The sequence below is a fragment of the Podarcis cretensis genome (assembly GCF_951804945.1).
Source record: "Podarcis cretensis genome assembly, chromosome: 18".
Lineage (NCBI taxonomy): Eukaryota > Metazoa > Chordata > Lepidosauria > Squamata > Lacertidae > Podarcis > Podarcis cretensis.
This window is the reverse complement of record NC_137188.1, coordinates 1,109,988-1,133,729: the sequence shown is the minus strand read 5'-3', so window position 1 is coordinate 1,133,729 and position 23,742 is coordinate 1,109,988. Positions and strand designations below refer to the sequence as shown.

At 61.0% G+C, this 23,742-nt stretch overlaps 1 protein-coding gene across 1 annotated transcript in view; it reads left to right on the top strand.

Moving 5' to 3' along the window:
- Positions 1 to 23,390, top strand: part of THOP1 (thimet oligopeptidase 1) — a 285,623-nt gene extending 262,233 nt beyond the window's left edge. The window contains exon 14 of the mRNA XM_079960605.1: positions 23,380 to 23,390. The gene's annotated coding sequence lies outside the window, so the exon portion shown is untranslated. The remainder of the gene's footprint in view (positions 1 to 23,379) is intronic.
- Positions 23,391 to 23,742: the final 352 nt, after the last annotated feature.

Below are 23,742 nucleotides of genomic sequence, written 5' to 3'. Positions count from 1 at the left end.
GTCAGACCTCACCTGGAGTACTGTGTCCAGTTCTGGGCACCACAGTTCAAGAAGGACACTGACAAACTGGAACGTGTCCAGAGGAGGGCAACCAAAATTGTCAAAGCCCTGGAAACGATGCCTTATGAGGAATGGCTAAGGGAGCTGGGCATGTTTAGCCTGGAGAAGAGGAGGTTAAGGGGTGATATGATAGCCATGTTCAAATATATAAAAGGATGCCACATAGAGGAGGGAGAAAGGTTGTTTTCTGCTGCTCCAGAGAAGCGGACAAGGAGCAATGGTTCCAAACTACAAGAAAGAAGATTCCACCTAAACATTAGGAAGAACTTCCTGACAGTAAGAGCTGTTTGACAGTGGAATTTGCTGCCAAGGAGTGTGGTGGAGTCTCCTTCTTTGGAGGTCTTTAAGCAGAGGCTTGACAACCATATGTCAGGAGTGCTCTGATGGTGTTTCCTGTTTGGCAGGGGGTTGGACTCGATGGCCCTTGTGGTCTCTTCCAACTCTATGATTCTATGATTCTATGAAATACACATCTTGTGGAACAATAATGAACCTTCAAATTTAAAGAGACCATTCAACAGGAAGCACAAGCGGTAGTGGCAGCGGCAAAGGTAGTAGAGGCACAGGCAGTAGAGGCATCAGCAGCAGTGGCAGAGGCACAAGCTGTAGAGGCACCACCACCAGCAGCAGCAGCAGCATAGGCACAGGCATAAAAGGCACCATCAGTAGAGGCATAGGCACAGGTGGCAGAGGCATCAGCGGCAGTGGCAGCAGCAAAGGTGGTAGAGGCACAGGCGGAAGTGGCAGCGGTACAAGCAGTAGAGGTACAGGCGGTGGAACCACAAGCGGCATCAGCATCGGTGGTACAGGCACAGGCGGTCAAGAAATCAGCAGCTGTGGTAGCAGCATAGGCACAGGTGGTGGAGGCATCAGTGGCAGTGGCAGAGGCGCTAGAGGCACATGTGGTAGAGGCACAGGCAGTGGAAGCACAAGCAGCAGCGGCAGTGGCACAGGCTCTGGAGGCACAGGCAGTGAAGGCATCAACGGTACTGACAGTGGCATAGGCGGTCGAGGTACATACAGTCGAGGCATGTACTGTGATAACAGTATAGACACAGGCAATAGAGGCATCAACAGCAGTGGCAGCAGTATAGGCACAGGCAGTAGAGGCATAGGCAGTAGAGGTACAGGCAGCAGAGGAAGCGGCACAGGCAGTAGCACGGGTGGTAGAGGCACAGGCAGTGGACGCGGCAGCACAAGTGGTAGAGGCACAGGTGGTGAAGGAACAGGTAGTGGAAGCACAAGCAGCAGCAGCAGAGACATAAGCGGCAGAGGCACTGGCAGTAGAGGCATAGGCAGTGGAAACATAAACGGCAGAGGCACAGGTAGCAGTTGCAGCAGCTCAGACAGAAGAGGCAGCGGCGGCAGCAGCACAGGCGGTAGAGGCATAGGTGGTAGAGGCACAAGTGATAGAGGCATTTGGTAGAGGCATTTGGTAGAGGCACAGGTGGTGGAGGCATCAACAGCAGTGGCAGAGGCAGAGGTGGTAGAGATACAAGCGGCAGCGGCACAGGCAGTGGAGTCTCAGGCGGTAGAGGCACAGGCAGTAGAAGCATTAGCTTCAGTGGTAGAGGTACAGGTGGCAATGCCAGAGGAACAGGTGGCAGCGGCACAGGTGGTAGAGGCACAGGCAGTCGAGACAACAGCGGTTCTGGCAACAGTATAGGCACAGCAAGTAGAGGCACCAGCGGCAGCAGCATAGGCTTAGGCACAGGCGGTAGAGGTACCAGCAGCAGAGGCAGTAATATAGGTACAGGCAGTAAAGGCACCAGCGGCAGCAGTAGCGGCATATGCACAGGCAGTAGAGGCCTCAGTGGTAGTAGCAGCGGTATAAGCACTGTTAGTAGAGGCACCTGCAGCTGCTGCATAGGCTTAGGCAGTAGAGGCATCAGCGGCATATGCTTAGGCAGTAGAGGCATCAGTGACAGCAGCAGCAGCAGCATAGGCATAGGCACAGGCATAAAAGGAACACGCAGCATAGCCACAAGTGGTAGAGGAACCAGTGGCAGCGGCATAGGCATAGGCATAGGGGGTAGAGGCACCAGCAGCAGCAGCGGCAGCAGCAGTATAGGCACAGGCGGTAGAGGCATCAGCGGCAGTAGCAGCAGCAGCAGTATAAGCACTTTCAGTAGAGGCATCAGCGGCTGCTGAATAGGCTTAGGCAGTAGAGGCATCAGCGGCAGCGGTAGGTGTAGAGGAACAGGCGGTGGAGGCATCAGCAGCTGTGGTAGCAGTATAGGTACAGGAGGTAGATGCATCAGCAGCAGTGGCATAGGCTTAGGCTTAGGCACAGGTGGTAGAGGTACCAGCGGCAGCGGCACAGGCAGTACAGGCACAGGCACTAGAGGTACAGGTGGTGGAAGCACAAGAGGCAGTGGCAGAGGCAGGAGAGGCATAGGTGGCAGTGGCAGCAGCTCAGACAGAAGAGACATAGGCGGGTAGCGGCACAGGCGGCAGAGGCACAGGCAGTGGAGGCATTTGGTAGAGGTACAGGCGGTGGACGCATCAGTGGCAGTGGCAGAGGCACAGGCGGGAGAGGCAGATGCACAGGCGGTGGCAGTGGCAGTGGCAGTGGTAAACGTAGTAGAGGCACAGGCGCTGGAAGCACAAGAAGCAGCAGCACAGGTGGGAGAGGTGAAGGTGGGAGAGGCGGTAGATGCACAGGCGGTAGATGCAAAGATGGCAGTGGCAGCGGTACAGACAGTAGAGGCACATGCGGTGGAAGCATCAGCGGCAGTGGCAGAGGCAGAGGTGGGAGTGGCAGATGCAGAGGCAGTAGATAAACAGGTGGGCAGCAGTACAGGCAGTAGAAGCACAGGCGGTGGAAGCACAAGCGGCAGCAGCACAAACGGCAACGGCACAGGTGGTAGAGGCATAAGTGGCAGAGGCACAGGTGGTGGAAGCACAAGAGGCAGAGGCAGAGGCACAGGCGGCAGAGGCACAGGTGGTAGAGGTACAGGTGGTGAGCTTCTACTACCTGCGCCTCTGCCTCTGCCTCTGGTCCCTCTACCGCCTGAGCCTCTACCATCTGCGTCTCTGCCTCTGGTGCCTCCACAGCCTCAGCCTCTACCACCTCTGTCTCTACCGCTGCCGCTGGTGCCTCCGCCGCCTGAGCCTCTACCACATGTGCATCAGCTGCTGCCGCTTGTGCCTCTGTGGCCTGAGCCGCTGCCGCTGCCGCCTCCACCAACTGAGCCTCTACCACCTGCTCCTCTGCTGCTGCTGTTGGTGCCTCCACCACCTGAGCCTCTACCACCTGCGCCTCTGATGCTGTTGCTGCTGCCTCCGTGGCCTGAGCCTATACCACCTGCACATCTGCTGCTGCTGCTGGTGGCTCTGCCGCCAGAGCCCCTACTGCCTGGGCCTCTACCGCTACTGCTGGTCCCTCCGCAGCCCGAGCCTCTACCGCCTGGGCTTATACCGGTGCCGCTAGTGCCTCTTCCGCCAGAGCCTCTAGTGCCTGGGCCTCTGCCGCTGCCGCTGGTGCCTCCTCCACCTGAGCTGCTTCTGTCTGGACTTCTGCCGCTGCCGCTGGTGCCTCCCCCTCCTGATCTGGTGGCAGAGGCACCAGCGGTAGTGGCAGAGGCCCAGGCGGTAGAGTCTCTGGCAGCAGAAGCACCAGCGACAGCTGCAAGGGCCCAGTGGCAGAGGCTCCGACGGCGGAGGCACCAGCGGCAGTGGCATAGGCCCAGGCGGTAGAGGCTCGGGTTGAGGAGGCACCAGCGGCAGTGGCAGAGGCCCAGGTGGTAGAGGCTCAGGAGGCGGAAAACCAGCAGCAGCGGCAGAGGCCCAGGCGACAGAGGCTGAGGTGACGGAGGCGGCAGAGGCACCAGCGTCAGATGCCCAGGTGGAAAAGGCTGAGGCTGCGGTTGTACAGCGGCAGCAGAGGAGGCCCAGACGTTAGAGATTTTGGCGGTGGAGGCACCAGCGGCAGTGGCAGAGGCGCAGGCGGTAGGGGCTAAGGTGAAGGGGCATCAGCGGCAGCGGCAGAGGCCCAGGTGGCAGAGGCTCAGGCAGCGGAGGCACCAGCGGTAGCGGTAGGAACCAGCGGCAGAAATGCAGGCGGTAGAGATTCAAGCAGCAGAGGTGGCAGAGGCACCCGAGGCAGTGGTAGAGACAGAGGTGGTAGAGGCAGAGGCTGTGGAGGCACCAGCAGCAGAGGCAGAGGCGCAGGTGGTACAGGCTCAGGTGGTGGAGGGACCAGAGGCAGTGGCAGAGGCACGGGTGGTAGAGGCTCTGGCGGAGGCAACAACGGCAGCAGCAGAGGCGCAAGTGGTACAGGCTCAGGTGGCAGAGGCAGCAGCGGCAGAGGCTCAGTGCGAGGATGCACCAACGGCAGCAGCAGAAGCCAAGGCGGTAGAGGCTCAGGCGGCGGAGGCACCAGCGGTAGCGGTAGGAACCAGCGGCAGAAACGCAGGTGGTAGGGATTCGGGAGACGGAGGCACCAGCGGCAGAGGCCCAGGCAGAAGAGACTTTGGCCGCAGAGGCGGCAGCGGCAGAGGCCCAGGCGGAAGAGGTTCTGGCGGCAGAGGCACCAGCAGCAGCGGCAGAGGCCCAGGCGGTAGGGGCTAAGGTGAAGGAGGCACCAGCGGCAGAGGCCCAGGTTTTAGAGGCTCAGGTGGCGGAGACACCAGCGGCAGAAACATAGGTGGTAGAGATTCAGGCGATGGAGGCGCCAGCGGCAGAGGCCCAGGCGGTAGAGACTTTGGCGATGGAGGCACCAGCGGAAGTGGAAGCAGCAGGAACCAGCGGCAGAAGCACAGGTGTTAGACATTCTACTGCAGAGGCTCTGGCGGCGGAGGCAGCAGCGGCAGTGGCAGAGGCCCAGGCGGTAGAGGCTCAGGCTGTGGAGGCACCAGCGGCACCGGCAGAGGCCCAGGCGGTAGAGACTTTGGCGACGGAGGCACCAGCGGAAGTGGCAGCAGCAGGAACCAGCGGCAGAAGCACAGGTGTTAGACATTCTACTGCAGAGGCTCTGGCGGTGGAGGCACCAGCGGCAACGGTAGAGGCCCAGGTGGTAGAGGCTCTGGCGGCGGAGGCACCAGCGCCAGATTAAAAGCGTATGCAGATGACTTAGTGATAACAGTGGAAGAACCTAAAACTTCACTCCCTAAAGTAATAGAAAAAATTCTGAATTTTGGGGAAGTGGCAGGATTTAAGCTAAATAGGAATAAAACTAAATTATTAGTTAAAAACATGAAGGAAGAAGAACCGAATTAGAACAAAATATTGAGATAGAAGTCCATAAAATGTTTAAATATTTAGGGATTTGCTTAACATCAAGAATTAGAAATTTAAAAATAACTATGAAAAAAATTGGCTTGAGGTAAAAAGAAATTTAGAAATATGGAGCAGAATGAATCTCTCAATGTTAGGAAAAATATCAGTGATTAAAATGAATGTGTTGCTGTCAGGGGCTCAGGAGCAGAGGCACAGGGGAGAGAGGAAATGGAGAGCGAAGGGGAAGAATCTGAGGGCAGCGTAGGGGAGTGTGACAGTGGCACGAGAGATTCCATGAACTTCTCCAGCGAATCAGAAGATTCCCAGAGGGGGGCGCCGAGGGCCAGGGCAAGGGGGGTCCCAGGGGGGATGCACCAGAAGCAAGGGGCCAGCGGGGACTCCCAAAGCATCAGCGGGAGATCAGGACCAGCTCCCCCACCAGAGCGTAGTGGGGGGGAAGAGTCCCATGTATCAGGGCCAGCGTCTCCTCCAGTAGGGAGAGAAGATGAGTCAGGACTGACCACGCCTCTATCGGAGAGTGAGGGAACGGAGGGGAAGTCAGGTCCAGCTAGCATCCCCGAAGGGGGAAGCAGTGACAGGAGCAGTGTAACGGTCAGGAGAAAGGTTGCCGGCTGGGCGCGCGCGCCAAGTTCGAATGTACAGGTGCGCGGGACAGCAGAAAACCCGGATTGGGAACCAGGTCCTAAAGCCCGCCGGAGGCAGGGGGAAGACTCAGGGGACTCAGCGTCAGAAGAGTCTAGAAAGGACAAGACCCCAGCGGACAGGCGGACCCAGAGGAGGAAAGAACAAAGGAAGAGGTGGAGCAAGGCTAGAGTCTTAAACTGGTGTCTGGGGGGAGGAGATTCAGATGGAGCTTCAGCGGTCTTGAGTTTGGGACGTAGAGCTGCGCGCCGAGGCTTTGAAATCGAAACTGAACTTCAATACAGACTTTTGTATATAACAACGAACTGGTGTTGGTCCTTTGTGAGCTGGGACCTCGTGCAGCTCTGAGAGCGAGCAGCTACTCCCTTGGCCTCTGCCGCTGCCACTGGTTCCTCTGCAGCCCGAGCCTCTACCGCCTGGGCCTCTGCCGGTGGCGCTGGTGCCTCCACAGCCTGAACCTCTACCGCCTGGGCTTCTGCCGGTGCCGCTGGTGCCTCCGCCACCAGAGCCTCTACTCCTTGGGCCCTTGCCGCTGGTGCTTCCGCCTCCACAGCCACTACAGCCTATGCCGCTGCCGCTGGTGACTCCGCAGCCCAAGCCTCTACTGCCTGGGCCTTTGCCGATGTCGCTGTTGCTTCCGCCGCCAGAGCCTCTACTGCCTCAGCCTCTGCCGCTCCTGCTGGTGCCTCCGTAGCCCGAGGCTCTACTGCCTTGGCCTCTACCGGTGCCGCTGCTGCCTCCGCAGCCCGAATCTCTACCGCCTCTGCCACTGCCACTGCTGCCTTCGCCGCCAGAGCCTCTACCGCCTGGGCTCTTGCCGCTGCCGCTGGTGCTTCTGCGGCCACAGCCTTTACCACCTGGGCCTCTACCAGTGTCGCTGGTGCCTCTGGAGCTTGAGTCTCTACCACCTCTGCCTCTGCTGGTGTCACTGGTACCTCCACAGCCTGAGCCTCTATCTCCTGGGCCTCTGCCACTGCTGCTGGTGCCTCCGCAGCCTGAGCCTTTACTGCCTTGGCCTCTACCGGTGCGGCTGGTTACTCCGCTGCCCGAACCTCTACCGCCTGGGCCTCTGCCATTGCCGCTGGTGCCTCCCCCACCACCGCCTCTACCGCCTGGGCTCTTCCTGCTGCTGCTGGTGCTTCCGCCGCCACAGCCTCTACGGCCTGGGTGCTTGCCGAGGCCGCTGTTGCTTCCGCCGCCAGAGCCTCTACTGCCTTGGCCTCTGCCGATGCTGCTGCTGCCTCCGTTGCCCGAATCTGTACCACCTAAGCCTCTGCTGCTGCCGCTGGTGACTCCGCAGCCCAAGCCTCTACGGACTGGGCGCTTTCCGAGGCCGCTGTTGCTTCCGCCGCCAGAGCCTCTACTGCCTTGGCCTCTGCCGGTGCCGCTGCTGCCTCCGTTGCTCGAATCTGTACCACCTAAGCCTCTGCCGCTGCCGCCGCTGCCGCCTCCGCCACCTGAGCCTCTTCCGTCTGGACCTCTGCCACTGCCGCTGGTGCCTCCGCCGCCTGAGACTCTACCTCCTGGGCCTCTGCCGCTGCCACTGGTGGTTCCGTCGCCAGAGCCTCTACCGCCTGGGCCTCTGCAACTGCCGCTGGTGGCTCGTCCGCCAGAGCCTCTGCCACCTGGGTCTCTGTAGCTGCTGCTGGTGCCTCCGCCGTCAGAGCCTCCACTGCCTGGTCCTCTGCCGTTGGTGCCTCCACTTCCCGAGTCTCGACCGCCTGTGCCTCTACCGCCTCAGCCAATGCCGCCTGCGTCACTGCTGCTCTCGCTAGTGCCCCCATTGGCCAAATCTGTACCACCTGAGCTTTTGCCGCTGCAGCTGGTGCCTCTGCAGCCTGAGCCTCTACCGCCTGGGCCTCTGCCAGTACCTCTGGTGCCTCCGCAGCCGGAGCAACTAACGCCTGGGCCTCTGCAACTACCGCTGGTGGCTTGCCGCCAGAGCCTCTACTGCCAGGGCCCTTACCGCTGCCGCTGTTGCTTCCGCCGCCAGTCCCTATACAGCCTGGGCCTCTACCACTGCCACTGGTTCCTCCACAGCCTGAGCGTCTACCGCCTAGGCCTCTGCCACTGCCGCTGGTGACTCCACAACCTGAACCTCTACCGCCTGGGCTTCAGCCATTGCCGCTGGTGCCTCCGCCGCCATCGCCTCTGTCACCTGGGTCTCGGTAGCTGTTGATGGTGCCTCCTCAGCCAGATCCTCTACCGCCTGGTCCTCTGCCGCTGCCGCTGGTGCTTCCACCGCCAGAGCCTCTACTGCCTGGGCCGCTGCCGCTGGTGCCTCCGCAGCCTGAGCCTCTACCGCCTGGGCCTTTACTGGTGCCGCTGCTGCCTCCGCTGCCAGAGCCTCTACCGCCTGGGCCCATGCCGCTGCCGCTGGTGCTTCCGCCCTCATAGCCTTTACCACCATGGCCACTGCCAGTGTCGCTGGTACTTCCGCCGCCAGAGCCTCTACTGCCTGGGCATCTGCCATTGGTGCCTCCACAGCCTGAGCCTCTACCACATGTCCCTCTGCCGCTGGTAACTCCTCACCCTGAGCCTCTACCGCCTGGGTCTCTGCCGCTGCCGCTGGTGCCTCCTCAGCGCGAGCATCTACTCCCTGGGCCTCTGCTGGTGCCGCTGGTGCCTCCACAGCCTGAGCCTCTACCCCCTGGGCCCCTGCCACTGCCGCTGGTGTCTCCGCCACCAGAGCCTCTACCGCCTAGGCCCTTGCCGCTGCTGCTTCCGTGGCCAGAGCCTCTACCTGGGCCCTTGCCACCGCCGCTGGTGCTTCCGCCGCCAGAGCCTCTACTGCCTGGGCTGCTGCTGCTGGTGGTTCTGCCTCAACAGCCTCTACCGCCTGGGCCTCTGCTGCTGCCACTGGTTCCCCCGCAGGCCGAGCCTCTACTGCCTGGGCCTTGCTACCGCCGCTGCTGCTTCCGCTGCCACAGCCTTTACCACCTGGGCCTCTATCAGGGTCGCTGGTGCCTCTTCAGCCTGAGCCTCTACAGCTTGGGCCTCTGCCAACACCGCTGGTGTCTCCACAGCCTGCGCCTCTTCCGCCTGGGCCCCTGCCACTGCTGCCTCCGCAGCCCAAGCCTCTACCGCCTGGGCCTCTGTCGGTGCCGCTGGTGCCTGCGCCGCCAGAGCCTCTACCGCCTGGGCCCTTGCCGCTGCCGCTGATGCTTCCGTGGCCAAAGCCTCTACTGCCTGGGCCCTTGCCACCGCCCCTGGTGCTTGCGCCGCCAGACCCTCTACTGCTTGGGCCCTTGCCGCTGGTGGTTCCGCCTCAACAGCCTCTACCGCCTGGGCCTCTGCCGTTGGTGCCTCCACAGCCCAAGCCTCTACCACATGTCCCTCTGCCGCTGGCGCTGGTAACTCCTCACCCTGAGCCGGCGCTGGTAACTCCTGACCCTGAGCCTCTACCGCCTGGGCCTCTGCCGGTGGCACTGGTGTCTCTTTTTTTTAAATAATAAATATTTGTTAAGATTTTCATGGTTAATACATAACAACATAACATTTCCGCCAGTCCCATGTAGTCGATCATCTTCATCTGCCATTCTTCTAGAGTGGGTAGATCCAATATTTTGCGATGAGTATTCTTGCTGCTGTTGTCGCATACATAAAGAATGTTCTGTCCTTCTTTGGCACCATTGGCCGACCATGCCCAGGAGAAAGGCCTCTGGTTTCTTCCAGAAGGTATACTTAAATACTGTCAGGGACTCAGCAGGAGCGCAGGGAGGAGAGGAGATGGAGAGCGAGGGGGAGCAATCCGAGGGTAGCGTAGGAGAATATGACAGCAGCCCGATAGATTCCATGAGCCTCTCCAGCGAATTGGAAGATTCACAGAAGGGGGCGCCGATGGGCAGGGCAAGGGGCGACCCAAGGGGGACACCCCAGAAGCAAGGGGCCAGCGGGGACTCCCAGAGCAGCAGTTGGAAATCAGGACCAGCTTCCCCACCAGAGCGTAGTGGGGGGGAGGAGTTCCAGGTGTCAGAGCCCACATATGCACCACCAGCGAGAGAAGATGAGTCAGGGTTGACCACGCCTCCATCGGAGAGCGAGTTAACAGTCAAGAGGAAGGTTGCAGGCTGGGCGCGTGCGCCAAGTTCAAAGGTACAGGCGAGCGGCACAGAAGGTAGCCCGGATAGGGAACCAGGTCCTAAAGCCCGCCGGAAGGAGGGGCAAGAATCGTCAGGGTCAGCGTCAGAGGAGTCCAGGAAGGATGAGACCCTAGCGGGCAGGAGGGCCCAGAGGAGAAAGGAACTTAGGAAGAGGTGGAGCAAGGCGAGGGTCTTAAACTGGTGTGGAAGGGGAGGAGACTCAGACGGGACTTCGCCGGTCTAAGGTCGAGACGTAGAGCTGCACGCTGCGGCTTTAAAATGGAAACTGAATCTCAATAAAGACTTTTGTACATAACTACAGCCTAGCGTTGGTCCTCTGTGAGCTGGGCCCTGTAGGCAGCTCTGACAAATACCTTTTTCATTTCATTATAAATCATTTCCCAGAAAGCCTTATTCCTTGGGCACGTCCACCAAAGGTGAAAGAATGTACCTTCAGACTCTTTACATTTCCAGCATTTGTTATCGGGCAAATGATAATTTTTTGCAAGCTTGACTGGGGTCATGTACCACCTGTAAATCATTTTCATAATATTCTCTCTTAAGGCATTACATGCACTGGTGTCTCCACAGCCTGAACCTCTACCGCCTGGGCTTCTGCCGGTGCTGCTGGTGCCTTCACCACCAGAGCCTCTACTCCTTGGGCCCTTGCCGCTGGTGCTTCCGCCTCCAGAGCCTCTACCGCCTCTGCCGCTGGTGTCTCCGCAGCCTGAGTCTCTACCGCCTCTGCCTCTGCCACTGCTGCCTTCGCCGCCACAGCCTTTACCACCTGGGCCTCTACCGGTGTCGCTGGTGCCTCTGCAGCCTGACTCTCTACCACCTCTGCCTCTGCCTCTGCCACTGCAGCTGCTGCCTCTGCCACTGCAGCTGCTGCCTCTGCCACTGCAGCTGCTGCCTCCGCAGCCCGAGCCTCTACCGCCTGGGCCTCTGCCGGTGCCGATGGTGCCTCCACAGCCCGAGCCTCTACCGCCTGGGCCTCTGTCGGTGCCGCTGATGCCTCCGCAGCCTGAGCCTCTACGGACTGAGCCTCTACCACTGCGGCTGGTGCCTCCGCCGCCAGAGCCTCTGCCTCCTGGATCTCTGTAGCTGCTGGTGGTGCCTCTGCCGTCAGAGCCTCTACCGCCTGGTCCTCTGCCGCAGCCGCTGGTGCCTCCGCAGCCCGAGCCTCTACTGGTTTGGCCTCTACCGGTGCTGCTGCTGCCTTCGCTGCCAGAGCCTCTACTGCCTGGGCCCTTACCCCTGCCGCTGGTGCTTCCGCCGCCACAGCCTTTACCACCTGGGCCTCTAAAGGTGTCGCTGGTGCCTCTGGAGCCTGAGCCTTTACTGCCTGGGCCCCTGCCGGTGACGCTGGTGCCTGCGCTGCCAGAGCCTCTACCACTTGGGCCTCTGCCAGTGCCACTGGTGCCTCCGCCGCCTGAGCCTCTACCGCCTGGGCCCTTGCCGCTGCAGCTGGTGCCTCCGCAGCCTGAGTCTCTACCGCCTGGGCCTCTGCCACTACCACTGCTGCCTCCGCCGCCAGAGCCTCTACCGCCTGGGCCGTTCCCGCTGCCGCTGGTGCTTCCGCCGCCTCTACCGCCTAGGCCTCTGCTGATGCTGTTGGTGACCCCGCAGCCCAAGCCTCTACCGCCTGGGCCCTTGCCGCTGCCGCTGGTGCTTCCGCCGCCAGAGCCTCTACTGCCTGGGCCTCTGCCGCTGCTGCCTCCGCAGCCCGAGCCTCTACTGCCTTTGCCTCTACCGGTGCTACTACTGCCTCCGCAGCCTGAGTCTCTACCGCCTCTGCCTCTGCCGCTGCTGCCTCCGCCACCAGAGCCTCTACCGCCTGGGCCCTTGCCATTGCCGCTGGTGCTTCCCGGCCACAGCCTCTACCACCTGGGCCTCTGCCGGTGTCGCTGGTGCCTCCGCAGCCTGAGCCTCTACTGCCTGGGCCTCTGCCACTGCTGCCTCCGCCGCCAGAGCCTCTACCGCCTGGGCCCTTCCCGCTGCGCTGGTGCTTCCGCCGCCTCTACCGCCTATTCCTCTGCTGCTGCCGCTGGTAACTCCGCAGCCCAAGCCTCTACCGGTGCCACTGCTGCCTCCAGAGCCTGAGTCTCTACCGCCTCTGCCGCTGCTGCCTCCGCTGCCAGAGCCTCTACCGCCTGGGCCCTTGCCATTGCCGCTGGTGCTTCCCGGCCACAGCCTCTACCACCTGGGCCTCTGCCAGTGTCGCTGGTGCCTCTGCAGCCTGAGCCTCTACCGCCTGGACCTCTACCAGTGCCGCTGCTGCCTCCGCAGCCTGAGCCTCTACCACCTGGGCCTCTGCCACTGCCGCTGGTGCCTCCACTACCAGAGCCCATACTGCCTGGGCCCTTGCCGCTGGTGCTTCCACCTCCACAGCCTCTACCGCCTGGGCCTTTGCCGCTGCCGCTTCTGCCGTCATAGCCTTTACGACCTTGGCCACTGCCAGTGTCGCTGGTGCCTCTGCAGCCTGAGCCTCTACTGCCTGGGCCTCTGCCAGTGCCGCTGGTGCCTGCCTCCGTGGCCCGAACCTCTACTGCCTGGGCCTTTGCCAGTGCCGCTCGTGCCTCCACAGCCTGAGCATCTACTGCCTGGACCTCTGCCGGTGTCGCTGGTGCCTCCGCAGCCTGAGCCTCTACCGCCTGGGCCTCTGCCACTGCCACTGGTGCCTCCACTACCAGAGCCCCTACAGCCTGGGCCCTTGCCGCTGGTGCTTCCGCCTCCACAGCCTCTACCGCCTGGGCCTTTGCCGCTGCCGCTTCCGCCGTCATAGCCTTTACCACCTTGTCCACTGCCAGTGTCGCTGGTGCCTCTGCAGCCTGAGCCTCTACTGCCTGGGCCTCTGCCAGTGCCGCTGGTGCCTGCCTCCGCGGCCTGAACCTCTACCGCCTGGGCCTCTGCCAGTGCCGCTCGTGCCTCCACAGCCTGAGCATCTACTGCCTGGACCTCAGCCAGTGCCGCTGGTGCCTCCACAGCCTGAGCCTCTACCACCTGGGCCTCTGCCACTGCCGCTGGTGCCTCCGCCGCCAGAGCCTCTACCTCCTGGGCCTTTGGCAGTGCCGCTGGTGCCTGCACCGCAAGAGCCTCTGCCGCCGGGTCTCTGTCGCTGCTGCTGCCGCTGGTGCTTCCGCCGCCAGAGCCTCCTCCGCCTGGTCCTCTGCCGCTGCCGCTGGTGCTTCCGCCGCCAAAGCCTCTACCGCCTGGGCCTTTGCTGCTGCCGCTGTTGCCTCCGCCGCCAGAGCCTTGGCCACCTGGGCCTCTGGCACTGCCACTGGTGCCTGCGCCGCCAGAACCTCTGCCGCCGGGGTCTCTGTCGCTGCTGCTGGTGCCTCCGCCGTCAGAACCTCTACCGCCAGTTCCTCTGGTGCTGCCGCTGGTGCTTCCACCGCCAGAGCCTCTACTGCCTGGGCCTCTACCGGTGTCGCTGGTGCCTCTGGAGCCTGAGCCTTTAATGCCTGGGCCCCTGCCGGTGACGCTGGTCGCTACGCCGCCAGAGCCTCTACCGCTTGGACCTCTGCTGGTGCCACTGGTGCCTCCGTAGCCTGAGCCTCTACCGCCTGGGCCCTTGCCGTTGCAGGTGGTGCCTCCGCAGCCTGAGTCTCTACCGCCTGGGCCTCTGCCACTACCACTGCTGCCTCCGCCACCAGAGCCTCTACCGCCTGGGCCCTTCCCGCTGCCGCTGGTGCTTCCGCCGCCTCTACCGCCTAGGCCTCTGCTGCTGCCGCTGGTGACTCCGCAGCCCAAGCCTCTACCGCCTGGGACCTTGCCGCTGCCGCTGGTGCTTCCGCCGCCAGAGCCTCTACTGCCTGGGCCTCTGCCGCTGCTGCCTCCGCAGCCTGAGCCTCTACTGACTTGGCCTTTGCTGCTGCCGCTGTTGCCTCCGCCGCCAGAGCCTTGGCCACCTGGGCCTCTGGCACTGCCGCTGGTGCCTGCGCCGCCAGAACCTCTGCCGCCGGGGTCTCTGTCGCTGCTGCTGGTGCCTCCGCCGTCAGAACCTCTACCACCAGTAGAGGTGCTGGTGCCTCCACTTCCAGAGTCTCTACTGCCTCGGCCACTACTGCCACAGCCAATGCCGCCTGCACCACTGCTGCTGCTGGTGGTGCCTCTGTTGCCCAAATCTGTACCACCTGAGCCTCTGCCGCCACCTGAGCCTCTTCTGTCTGGACCTCTGCCACTGCTGCTGGTGCCTCCGCCGCCTGAGACTCTTCCGCCTGGGCCTGTGCTGCTGCCGCTGTTGCCTCCACAACCAGAGCCTCTGCCACCTGGGTCCGTCGCTGCTGCTGGTGCCTCCACCGTCAGATCCTCTACCGCCTGGTCCTCTGCCGCTGCCGCTGGTGCTTCCACCGCCAGAGCCTCTACTGCCTGGGCCGCTGCCGCTGGTGCCTCCGCAGCCTTAGCCTCTACCGCCTGGGCCTCTGCCACTGCCGCTGGTGCTTCCGCCGCCACAGCCTTTACCACCTGGGCCTGTACCGGTGTCGCTGGTGCCTCTGGAGCCTGAGCCTTTAATGCCTGGGCCCCTGCCGGTGACGCTGGTTGCTACGCCGCCAGAGCCTCTACCGCTTGGACCTCTGCTGGTGCCACTGGTGCCTCCGTAGCCTGAGCCTCTACCGCCTGGGCCCTTGCCGTTGCAGGTGGTGCCTCCGCAGCCTGAGTCTCTACCGCCTGGGCCTCTGCCACTACCACTGCTGCCTCCGCCACCAGAGCCTCTACCGCCTGGGCCCTTCCCACTGCCGCTGGTGCTTCCGCCGCCTCTACCGCCTAGGCCTCTGCTGCTGCCGCTGGTGACTCCGCAGCCCAAGCCTCTACCGCCTGGGACCTTGCCGCTGCCGCTGGTGCTTCCGCCGCCATAGCCTCTACTGCCTGGGCCTCTGCCGCTGCTGCCTCCGCAGCCCGAGCCTCTACTGACTTGGCCTCTACCGGTGCCACTGCTGCCTCCGCAGGCAGAGTCTCTACCGCCTCTGCCTCTGCCGCTGCTCCCTCCGCCGCCAGAGCCTCTACCGCCTGGGCCCTTGCCGCTGCCGCTGGTGCTTCCGTCGCCACAGCCTTTACCACCTGGGCCTCTGCCGGTGTCGCTGGTGCCTCTGCAGCCTGAGCCTCTACTGCCTGGGCCTCTGCCGGTGCCACTGGTGCCTCCTCAGCCTGAGTCTCTACCGCCTGGGCCCTTGCCGCTTACGCTCGTGCCTGCGCCGCCAGAGCCTCTACCGCTTGGGCCTCTGCCGGTGCCACTGGTTCCTCCGCAGCCCGAGCCTCTACCGCCTGGGCCTCTGCCGGTGCCGCTGGTGCCTCTGCCACCCGAGCCTCTACTGCCTGGGCCCTTACTGCTGGTGCTTCCCCCTCCACAGCCTCTACCGCCTCTGGAGCCTGAGTCTCTACCACCTCTGCCTCTGCCACTGCCGCTGCTGCCGCAAACCTCTACCGCCTGTGCCCTTGCCGATACCGCTGTTGCTTCCACCGCCAGAGCCTCTACTGCTTCGGCCTATGCCGCTGCCGATGGTGCCTCCGCAGACGGAGCCTCTACTGCCTTGGCCTCTACTGGTGCCGCTGCTGCCACCGCAGCCTGAGTCTCTACCACCTCTGCCTCTGCCTCTGCCGCTGCTGCCTCTGCCACCAGAGCCTCTACCGCCTGGGCCCTTGCCGCTGCCGTTGGTGCTTCCGCCACCACAGCCTTTACCACCTGGGCCTCTACCGGTGCCGCTGCTGCCTCCGCAGCCTGAGCCTCTACCGCCTGGGCCTCTGCCACTGCCACTTGTGCCTCCGACGCCAGAGCCTCTGCCACCTGGGTCTCTGTAGCTGCAGCTGGTGCCTCCACAGCCTGAGCCTCTACTGCCTGGGCCCTTGCCGCTGCAACTGCTGCCTCTGCCGACAGAGCCTCTACTGCCTGGGCCTCTGCTGCTGGTGCCTCCGCAGCCCGAGCCTCTACCGCCTGGTCCTCTGGCGCTAGTGCCTCCAGTCCCTAGTCTGGACCCCCTGGGCCCTTGCCGCTGCCGCTGGTACTTGCGCTGCCAGAGCCTGTACTGCCTGGGCATCTGCCATTGGTGCCTCCACAGCCTGAACCTGGCCCTCTGCTGCTGGCGCTGGTAACTCCTCACCCTGAGCCTCTACCGCCTGGGCCCTTGCCGCTGCCTCTGCTGCTTCCGCGGCTAGAGCCTCTACCGCCATTGCCTACCACTGCCGCTGGTGCCTCCGCCGCCAGAGCCTCTACGACCTGGGCCCTTGCCGCTGCTGCTGAAGCTGATGCTTCCGCAGCCAGAGCCTCTGCAGCCTGAGCCTCTACCAACTGTGCCTCTGCCACTGAGGCTGGTGCCTCCGCCGCCAGAGCCTCTGCCACCTGGATCTCTTGCTGCTGCTGGTGCCTCTGCCGCCAGAGTCTCTACCGCCTGGTCCTCTGCCGCTGCCGCTGGTGCCTCCTCAGCCAGATCCTCTACCGCCTCGGCCTCTGCCGCTGCCGCTGGTGCCTCTGCAGCCTGAGCCTCTACCGCCTGGGCCCTTGCCGCTGCAGCTGGTGCCTCAACTGCCAGAGCCTCTACGAGTTGGGCCTCTGCCGGTGCCGTTGGTGCCTCCGCAGCCCGAGCCTTTACCGCTCGGGTCTCTCCTGCTGCCGCTGGTGCCTCCGCAGCCCGAGCCTCTACCCCCATTGCCTCTACGACTGTCGCTGGTACCTCCGCAGCCTGAGCCTCTACCGACTGGCCCTCTGCCACCACCGCTGGTGCCTCCGCCACCAGAGCCTCTACGACCTGGGCCCTTGCCACCGCCGCTGGTGCTTGCGCCACCAGAGTCTCTACTGCTTGGGCCCTTGCCGCTGGTGGTTCCGCCTCAACAGTCTCTACCGCCTGGGCCTCTACCGCTACCACTGGTTCCTCCACAGCCCGAATCTCTACCGCCTGGGCCTCTGCCGGTGCCGCTTGTTCCTCCACAGCCTGAGCCTCTACCGTCTGGGGCCCTGCCGGTGCCGCTGGTGACTCCGCCACCAGAGCCTCTACTGCCTGGGGCCTTGCCGCTGCCGCTGGTGCCTCCGCAGCCCGAGCCTCTACCACCATTGCATCTCCCGCTGCCGCTGGTGCCTCCGTAGCCTGAGCCTCTACCGACTGGGCTTCTGCCACTGCCGCTGGTGCCTCCGCCGCGAGAGCCTCTACGACCTCGGCCCTTGCCGCTGCCGCTGATGCTTCCACGGCCAGAGCCCCTACTGCCTAGGCCCTTGCCGCCGCCGCCGCTGGTGCTTCCGCTGCTAGAGCCTCTACTGTCTGGGCCCTTGCCACTGGTGCTTCCGCCGATGCCGCTGTTGCTTCTGACGCCAGAGCCTCTACCGCCTATGCCTCTGCTGCCTCCGCAGCCTGAGCCTCTACTGCCTGGGGCTCTGCCGGTGCTGCTGGTGCCTGCGATGCCAAAGCCTCTACCGCTTGGGCCTCTGCCGGTGCTGCTGGTGCCTCCTCAGCCTGAGTATCTACCACCTGGGCCCTTGCCGCTTACGCTCGTGCCTGCGCCGCCAGAGCCTCTATCGCTTGGGCCTCTGCCGGTGCCGCTGGTGCCGCCACCGCCTGAGCCTCTACTGCCTGGGCCTCTGCCGCTGGTGCCTCCGCCGCGAGAGCCTCTACGACCTCGGCCCTTGCCGCTGCCGCTGATGCTTCCACGGCCAGAGCCCCTACTGCCTAGGCCCTTGCCGCCGCCGCCGCTGGTGCTTCCGCTGCTAGAGCCTCTACTGCCTGGGCCCTTGCCACTGGTGCTTCCGCCGATGCCGCTGTTGCTTCTGACGCCAGAGCCTCTACCGCCTCTGCCTCTGCTGCCTCCGCAGCCTGAGCCTCTACTGCCTGGGGCTCTGCCGGTGCTGCTGGTGCCTGCGATGCCAAAGCCTCTACCGCTTGGGCCTCTGCCGGTGCCGCTGGTGCCTCCTCAGCCTGAGTATCTACCACCTGGGCCCTTGCCGCTTACGCTCGTGCCTGCGCCGCCAGAGCCTCTATCGCTTGGGCCTCTGCCGGTGCCGCTGGTGCTGCCACCGCCTGAGCCTCTACTGCCTGGGCCTCTGCCGCTGGTGCCTCCGCCACCAGAGCCTCTGTGACCTGGGCCCTTGCCGCTGCCGCTGATGCTTCCGCAGCCAGAGCCTCTACTGCCTGGGCCATTGCCATCGCCGCTGGTGCTTCCACCGCCAGAGCCTCTACTGCCTGGGCCCTTGACACTTGTGGTTCCCCCTCAACAGCCTTTACTGCCTGGTCCTCTGCCGCTGCCACTGCTTCCTCCGCAGCCCGAGCCTCTGCGGGAGTTTACTATAGATCCCCAAGCCAAACGGAGGACATAGATGAAGCCTTCCTGGAACAGATGGCCAAGTATGCAAAAGAAGGGAGAAAATAGTAATTACCCGGATATTTGCTGGATGTCAAACTCAGCCAAGAGCATAAGGTCAAACAGATTCCTCACTGGCCTTGAAGACAACTTCGTTGTCCAGAAAGTGGGAGAAGCAACAAGAGGAACAGCCATTTTAGATCTGGTCCTAACCAATGTTGATGACCTGGTTAGTGGGGTAGAAGTGGAAGGATCATTAGGCGCAAGTGATCATGCTCTTCTGAAGTTTACTATACAGCGGAAAGGAGCAGCCAAGCATACTAGGACTCAATTTCTTGACTTTAAGAAAGCCGACTTCATAAAACTTAGGGAAGTGCTGGGTGAGATCCATGGACAGTAATACTAAAAGGAAAGGGAGTTCATGATGGCTGGGAGTTTGTTAAGAGGGAGATAGTAAAAGCACAACTTCAGGCAATACCAATGAGACGGAAACATGGAAGGTGCCTAAAGAAGCCAGGGTGGCTATCTAAAGAACTTTTAACTGAGTTAACATTTGTCAGGGGCTCAGGAGCAGAGGCACAGGGGAGAGAGGAAACGGAGAGCGAAGGGGAAGAATCTGAGGGCAGTGTAGGGGAGTATGACAGTGGCCCGAGAGATGACATGAGCTTCTCCAGCGATTCAGGAGATTCCCAGAAGGGGGCGCCGATGGCCAGGGCAAGGGGGGTCCCAGGGGGGATGCACCAGAAGCAAGGGGCCAGCGGAGACTCCCAAAGCAGCAGCTGGAAATCAGGACCAGTTTCCCCACCAGAGCGTAGTGGGGGGGAAGAGTCCCATGTATCAGGGCCAGCGTCCCCTCCAGTAGGGAGAGAAGATGAGTCAGGGCTGACCACGCCTCCATCGCAGTGTGAGGGAACGGAGGGGAAGTCAGATCCAACTAGCCCCCTGAAGGGGGAAGCAGTGACAGGAGCAGTGTAACGGTCAGGAGAAAGGTGGCCGGCTGGACGCACGCGCCAAGTTCAAATGTACAGGCGTGCGGGACAGCAGAAAGCCCGAATTGGGAACCAGGTCCTAAAGCCCGCCGGAAGCAGGGGGAAGAATCCGGGGAATCAGCATCAGAAGAGTCCAGAAAGGGCGACACCCCAGCGGGCAGAAGGACCCAGAGGAGGAAAGAGCAAAGGAAGAGGTGGAGCAAGGCTAGAGTCTTAAACAGGTGTCTGGGGGGAGGAGATTCAGACGGAGCTTCAGCGGTCTAGGGTTAAAGACGTAGAGCTGCGCGCCACGGCTTTGAAATCGAAACTGATCTTCAATAAAGACTTTTGTATATAACAAGAACTGGCGTTGGTCCTTTGTGAGCTGGGACCTCGGGCAGCTCCATTGAACCCTCGCAGCGTGAGTTGGCGCAGCGAGGTGCAAAACTTGGTGTTTTGCGAGCTCACGAAAATCGGCAAAGATGACCACAGAGGACAAGGTGAAGCAGCTGCAAGAAGCAGTCTCGGCGCTTTACACAGAAGTAGCAGCTTCCAGAAAGAGAGAGGAAGAAGCAACAGCGCTCTGCCAGGATCTGCAAACCAGGTTGGAACGTTTGGGCAAAGAGGGGATGCCAGGACCCAAGCCGGAGGGAGTCGGCCTCGGGAAGAGGGGAGGGAGCCTGCAGCAGTATCCTAACTTCAGAGCAGACATAGTTTTCACGCTCAATTTGCTTCGGAAAGACTTTAGAGATGAGGAGGAGAAAGTAGGCTTCATAATAACGCATCTGCATGGGGAAGCAAAATCGTGGCTGCGCAATTTATGGCGCGAAAATGACCCCGCCCCCCAAGATTCTAAAGCCTTTATCAAGGCTATGGACGATTGCTTTAAATCAACGGTAGATGTGGATGTGACCAGGAGGGAAATGCATGGGCTGAAGCAGGGCAAAGCCACTGTGAGACAATATCACTCCCGCTTTTTTGCATTAGTAAATGTGCTGGGCTGGGAGAAGGACTCCGCTGCCGTCAGGGATCTGTTCTGGGAGGGGCTGAATGGGACAGTGAAAGATGAGCTGGTGAGGGGGGAAAAACCCAACAGCACCACAGAAGTCATCCAAAGAGTGCTGGCGATAGGGGTGCGCCTGGAAGAACGTCCTTGGAGCAGGGATGAGGGACGTATGGGACGCACACCAGCCAGAACAACTCCTTTCCTACCTAGAGAGACAGCGCGCGCGCAATCCACGCCTCCACTGGGGGGGGGGGGGAGAAGAGCCGATGGAGATAGGTGGTGCCAGGGCTCAGACAGCAACCAGAGCCCAAACACCAGGAGCAGTCAAGACGAAGGTTCCTAGAGGGAACAGGAAGTGTTATATCTGTGACAGTGCACAGCACATGGCCAAAGAGTGTCCCCAGAGGCTCCAGAGGCAAACTGCAGCCTCAGCAACAGTAAGGGGAGCAGTTCAGCAGGGGGAACAGCTGCAGGGAAACGACGAAGCCTGGTTGGAGGCAGAGGCACTGGGGCCCAGCCAGGCGAGTCAGTGAAGCAGCCCCCAGAGATTTTACAGCCCACAGACCCCCTCCCGCCCAAACCAGTGGTGCAACTCACCGCATCGCTCCAGCTGCCCAATGGACTCACCCTGGAAGTCCCTATTACCATTGACTGTGGTAGTAATGCAGACTTTGTAGGAGTGGATTTCATCAAGCAACATCGCATAGCGCTCCTACCAGCCACGATGCCCCTAAACGTCGTCACGGTCGATGGCAGAGAGCTACTGGGAGGACAGGTGGTACAGCAAACACCGCCAATGGTGATGCAAATTGGAAATCACCGCAAGGTCATCAGCTTCAACGTCACCCACCTGTCGGACACGCCCATAGTGTTGGGCATGAGTTGGCTGGATAGGCACAGCCCGGCATTACCATGATACCAGCGTCAATTGACCTTCTGCTCCTCCTACTGCGCAGAACACTGCATCCTACCCAGCCAGGAAGATGAGGGGCAAGAGGATGAACCACGGCTACACTTAGGCATGCTGCAAGCGGTACCCAACAAGTACAAGGCGTTTTTGGAAGTCTTCTGCAAGAAGGAAGTGGACAAGCTGCCTCCCCACAGGCCCTACGAAAGCAAGATTGACCTGCCGGGGGTGACTCTGCCGACTGGAAAACTGTATTCCATGTCGGAAGACGAGCTGCAAGAACTCAGGGAGTTCATAGATCACAATTTGAAGCGGGGATTCATCCAAGAATCCAAAGCAGTGGGGGGCAGTCCCGTGTTTTTCGTGAAGAAGAAAGACAGGCCCCAACGGAGGTTGGTAGTTGATTATAGAATCATCAATTCCAGGACAAAGCCCACAGCATTCCCCATGCCGAAGATCGACGACCTGCTCGCGACGGTGAGGAAAGGACGCATCTTCACCAAGTTGGATCTTCGAGGGGCCTACAACCTTATACGCATGCGGGAGGGCGATGAGTGGAAGACGGCCATGTTCACGCCTTTAGGCACCTATGTATATCGAGTTATGCCGTTTGGTTTGCAAAATGGCTCCCATTGTTTCCAAGCCTTCATGCACCACGTGTTAGCGGGACTCCTCTACAAGAAGTGCGTCTGCTTCCTGGACGACATCCTGATCTTCTCGGAATCGCAGGAGGCTCACGAGAGAGACGTCAAGGAGGTCCTGCAGAGACTGCGGGAGCACAGGTGTCAGAGCTGCCTCCAGGTCCCAGCTCACAGAGGACCAACGCTAGGCTGTAGTTATGTACCAAAGTCTTTATTGAGGTTCAGTTTCCATTTTAAAGCCGCAGCGCGCAGCTCTACATCTCGACCTTAGACCGGCGAAGTCCCGTCTGAGTCTCCTCCCCTTCCACACCAGTTTAAGACTCTCGCCTTGCTCCACCTCTTCCTAAGTTCCTTTCTCCTCTGGGCCCTCCTGCCCGCTAGGGTTTCATCCTTTCTGGACTCCTCTGACGCTGACCCTGATGATTCTTCCCCCTCCTTCCGGCGGGCTTTAGGACCTGGTTCCCTATCCGGGCTACCTTCTGTGCCGCTCGCCTGTACATTTGAACTTGGCACGCGCGCCCAGCCTGCAGCTTTCCTCTTGACCGTTCCCTCGCTCTCCGATGGAGGCGTGGCCAACCCTGACTCATCTTCTCTCGCTGGTGGTACATATGTGGGCTCTGATACCTGGGACTCCTCCCCCCCCACTACGCTCTGGTGGGGAAGCTGGTCCTGATTTCCAACTGCTGCTCTGGGAGTCCCCGCTGGCCCCTTGCTTCTGGGGTGTCCCCCTTGGGTCCCCCCTTGCCCTGCCCATCGGCGCCCCCTTCTGTGAATCTTCCGATTCGCTGGAGAGGCTCATGGAATCTATCGGGCTGCTGTCATCTTCTCCTACGCTGCCCTCGGATTGCTCCCCCTCGCTCTCCATCTCCTCTCCTCCCTGCGCTCCCGCTGAGTCCCTGACAGTTGGTATGTTTCTATAATTTCCTTCAATATAGACCATAAATTTATTCCAATCATCAATTAACTTTGTATTTTTTTGATTTCTAATTTTTTGCGTCATTTGTGCCAATTCGACAAATTCAAATAATTTTGTTTGCCAATCCCTCACCGTTGGTATATTTGTGCTTTTCCAGTTTCTTGCAATTAATATTCTGGCCGCTGCTGTTGAATATTGAAACAGGGTTTTATCTTCTTTCCTTATTTCTTCTCCAATGATACCTCTGGCTTTTTAGGGAATGTGTACTTGAATATTTTTTTTAATTCGTTGTAAATCAAATTCCATAATTTCTTGACCTCCTCGCATGTCCACCACATATGTATGTGTCAGAACTGCCTCTAGGTCCCAGCTCACAGAGGACCAACGCTAGGCTGTAGTAATGTACAAAAGTCTTTATTGAAGTTCAGTTTCCATTTCAAAGCCACAGCGTGCAGCCCTACGTCTTAAACCCTAGATCGGCGAAGTCCCGTCTGAGTCTCCTCCCCTCTGACACCAGTTTAAGATCCTAGCCCTGCTCCACCTTTTCCGCTGCTCTCTCCTCCTCTGGGTCCTCCTGCCCGCTGGGGCATTGCCCTTTCTGGACTCTTCCGACGCTGAGTCGCTTAGCTCCTCCCCCTGCCTCCTGCGGGCTTTAGGAACCGGTTCCCAATCCTCATTCTCTGCTGTCCCGCGCTCCTGTACATTTGAACTTGCCTCTCGCGCCAACCCAGTGACCTTTCTCCTAACCGTTACACTACTTCGGTCACTGCTTCCCTCTTCCGGGACACTGGCCGGATCTGACCTCTCTTCCGTTGTCCGACTTTCTGATGGAGGCGTGGTCAGCCCTGCCTTATCTTCTCTCCCTGGTGGGGAATGCACTGGCCCCGATCCTTGGGACTCTTCCCCCCCACTCTGCTCTGGTGGGGAAGCTGGTCCTGATTTCCAGCTACTGCTCTGGGAGTCCCTGCTGCCCCCTTGCTCCTGGGGCGTTCC